Source organism: Lagenorhynchus albirostris, chromosome 5, assembly GCF_949774975.1.
Source record: "Lagenorhynchus albirostris chromosome 5, mLagAlb1.1, whole genome shotgun sequence".
Taxonomy (NCBI): Eukaryota; Metazoa; Chordata; class Mammalia; order Artiodactyla; family Delphinidae; genus Lagenorhynchus; species Lagenorhynchus albirostris.
This window is the reverse complement of record NC_083099.1, coordinates 79,369,596-79,373,354: the sequence shown is the minus strand read 5'-3', so window position 1 is coordinate 79,373,354 and position 3,759 is coordinate 79,369,596. Positions and strand designations below refer to the sequence as shown.

Genomic DNA, 3,759 nt, shown 5'->3' with positions numbered 1-3,759 from the left:
GTGGGCCTGCTGGGATATTATCCAGTGGTAGTTAAAAAAAAAAAAAGCTTTCCCACTGGATCAAGTTTAAAGGAGACCTGGGAAACAAAACGTTAAGTTGAATTTTGATTGTGTCTCAGTCATACTTGTTCAATGTACTGCTGAGACACAAACTGCAAAAACAAAAGTTATATTTTAAAAAATTAAAATAAAAAAATGACAATCAAGTAGTAAATATAATTTTGTTTTCAAATGCATACAAGAAAAGAGTTTATTTTAAACATGTGAAAAACTCCTTGGTCTAGGTCCAAGATTGGCCAGTTGGTGACTGATGTTACCACTAAGCTTAGATGCTTCCTTGGTTAAGAGTGGGTGGTGCCCCTGCTTGGTGGTATGACACAGTTGGGACACCTTGACAGCCCATGCCAATTTGGATGCAATCTCAATGTGGGAATGATAACCTACCAAGACCACTATGGGAAAGGCGATAGGAGCAGTTATTCTTACTATCCCTACTTCCAAAAAGTCATGGTGAAATGTTTAGTACATGAAGGTCTGAAAAATTCATGGCAAAGTGTTAATCTAGGTGGCCTGCGTAAACATGTTTCTACCTTCTGTGTCCAAGTATTTTTCTCCCTAATAACGTTAAAATACTTAGGTATAAAGTAAAAAAAAAAAACCTTCAGTGATATGCCTCCTGAAATCATCTTGCATACCACACTCTGCCAGAATCCTCAGGTGCCACCATATGTAGCTGACTCTGTCTCTCACGGGGCCCAGCCTGGCCCATCTGTACAAAGTCCATCTTTACTGATTTCCGGTCCTGTCATGTTTTCTGGTTTCTAAATCTCTAGTGATTCAAATCTGCTCTTCCTTCAGAATTCCTCTATTTCTCCTTTCAATTCTATTGGTTTTTGCAGCACTGTTGCTTGGTGCAAACATATTTAAAATTACTCTGTCTTCCTGATGGATTGATTCATTATACAGTGTCGCATTCTGTCTCTAGTAAGTTTCTTTGCTTGATGTCTACTTTGTTACTAATATTTCTTCTTTCCTTTAATTAATGTTTGCATAGTATATCTTTTTCCATACTTTTACTTTCAACCTGCCAATATCATCATAATTGAAGTGAGTCTTTTACAGACAGCATATAAACTGGGTCATGTTTTTAAATCTGGTCTGCCAATCTCTGTCTTCTAATTGGTGTATTTAGACCATTTGTGTTTAGTAATTATTAATATGCTAGGGGCCTTAATCTTCCATTTATTTTAATTTTTTGTTAATTAAAATAAGTTTTTTATGTCAAATAATAAGTACACACGAAGATGAAAGCAGTTTTAGTCTTTTTTTCCAGATGTTTTGATCAGCTTACAGTAAAGACAGTACTGAAATCTACAGACAGTCTTGGTACAAAAATTGCTGTTGGGTTGATTGCTCTTTTTTCTGTATTTATAAATTGTGACTTTTTAAACTGACTTCAAAGCATTGATAGCCATGCAAGTGTTTAAGCAAAAAAGAAGTTCTATTATGTAGAATCTATACTGTACAGCTGTCAATAAAATAAAAATTTTAAAAAATAAAGTGAGCTGTCAGTATTCATTAAAAACAAAATCCATAAAGTGGTATTGGCTTATGAAAAGGAACAAGGAAGAATTTGGGCTACATAAATGAATTCAACAGAGAAGATTAAAGTGACATACTGGCATCTTGGAGGCAAGCTACAGTTTGCCAGAAAAGTAGATAACAACTTTTATGTGCATCTTTTTAATCGATGCTTTAAAAAAAACCCGACTAGTTCCTAACTACTTAAAATGCAAATTCTAATTAACTGCAAAATCTCTTCTATGGGTTCAGAGCCTAATGAACCATGAGAGGGAAAAGGGGAGAAAAATTCAAACTGTTACTATTTTGAAAACATGTTTCTTTTGGACAGAAGAGACAAGTGTAACCTCCCATCTTGTAAAAAAAAAAAAAAAAAAAAAAAGGAAAACCTTTCAGAACTAACAGGGTGACTAGGGTCTGGCATTGTGTTCTGTTTCAACCAAGCACGCCCTAACCAGTCCTCTAGGGTGGATGATGCCTCAGTGTAGGTGGGTCTGATCACTTTCCCCAACCCTTTATGATGGTCAGCCGCTCTGCATATTTGCTCTGAGGTACTTGGCTGTTCCCAGTTCCCTGGGTGTAGCCTAGGGGTGGTGGCCTGTAGTCACTCAGCAGCTGGTAGTACTGTAAGGATATTACCATGAAGGTAAAAGGTGAGTGGACGTTTCCAACCTTGTTGAGTGAGACCATGGGCCTGTGCAGTCAAGTTTAGTTTGGAAAACATGCCTCCCCTCCCCCATCAGTGATGGATGGCACTTGGCTGCAGCCAGGCGCAGGCCTGTGAGTGTGGTAGTGGTGAAGCTGGGCCTACTGGCAGGTAGTAGTGGTGGCTTAGCAAGCCCAGCATTTTGTGTGCTGGTTTGTACACCTGGGCGCCCACTGAGCTCCTGAACACTTTTTATTATTTCCATTTTATTTTTGTTTTCTCTCTGTTTTTGTTTCTCTGGTTTGTTTCTTGCCTTCCTGTAGGTTACTTAAACATTTCTTAGAATTCCATTTTGATTTATCTGTGGTGTTTTTGAGTGTATCTCCTTGCATAGCTTTTTAAATAGTTGCTCTAAGTATTGTATCTACCTAACTTACTGGTCTTTTGGTGTCATCGTTTTACCAGTTTGAGTAATGTTAGAGAAGTGCTACCTCCCTCTGTGTACTTTACCCTCCCCCATTTATAATATAATTGTCTTAAATATCTTACATTTAGAACCAAGTCAGACAGTGTTATAATTTTTTTGCTTTGATTGTCAAAGATAATTTTGAAAACTCAAGAGGAGAAGAAAATTCCATTGTATTTACCATAATTTCGCTTATTATGTTCTTCTTTGCTGATATTTCAAGTTTCCTTCTCTGTTTCCTTTCTGTTTAGGGAACCTTAGTTAGCCATTCTTTTAACATGGGTCTGGTGACAAATTCTCTTAGTTTTCCTTCACTTGAGATGTCTTGACTTCCCCTTCACTCCTGAAGGATATTTTCACTGGGTGCAGGATTCTGGGTTGAAGGTTCTTTTCTTTCAGCATCTGAAAAACATTATGCCACTTCCCCTTGGCCTTCATGATTTCTAACGAGAAATCTGCTGTTATACAAGTCATTTTCCTACAATAGATAAGGTGTCATTTTTCTCTGGCTTCTTTCAAGTTTTCCTTGTCTTTAGTTTTCAGAAGGTTAATTATAATGCGTTTTTGGCATGGGTTTCTTAGGTTTATCCTGTTTGGAGTTTGCTCAGCTTCTTGAACCTGGAAATATATGTCTCTTGTCAAATTTGGGAAGTTTTCAGTTATTATTTCTCTCAATAATTGTTCAGCCATATCCTCTTTCTCCTCTTCTGTGACGTTGATGACACAAATGTTAGATCTTTTGTTATGATCCCACAGTCTGAGATGCTGTTCACTTTTTTTTCAAAGGAAAGAAATAGTGAAATAAAAGAACCATAAAAATTGCCCAATCTGAACAATAGAGAAAAAAATAGACTTAAAAAAAAAAAGAACAGAACCTCAGACTGTGGGATCATAACAGTCTGTGCAAGGCAAAGAGAAAACCCAGGGAATTTGCCACCATGCCATTCCTCGGGTCCAGAAGTCTTGTCCTCTCTCCACCTTTCTGAGGTTTCTTATATTTGTTTTATATTTTATGTCCAGGGTTTTCAGTTGTGCTTAGTGGGAGCAATAGGGAAAATTACATTTC

General features: G+C 37.1%; 1 pseudogene; it reads right to left on the bottom strand.

Moving 5' to 3' along the window:
* Positions 1–1,991: 1,991 nt before the first annotated feature.
* Positions 1,992–2,223, bottom strand: LOC132520253 (cyclin-dependent kinase 2-associated protein 1-like; annotated as a pseudogene).
* Positions 2,224–3,759: the final 1,536 nt, after the last annotated feature.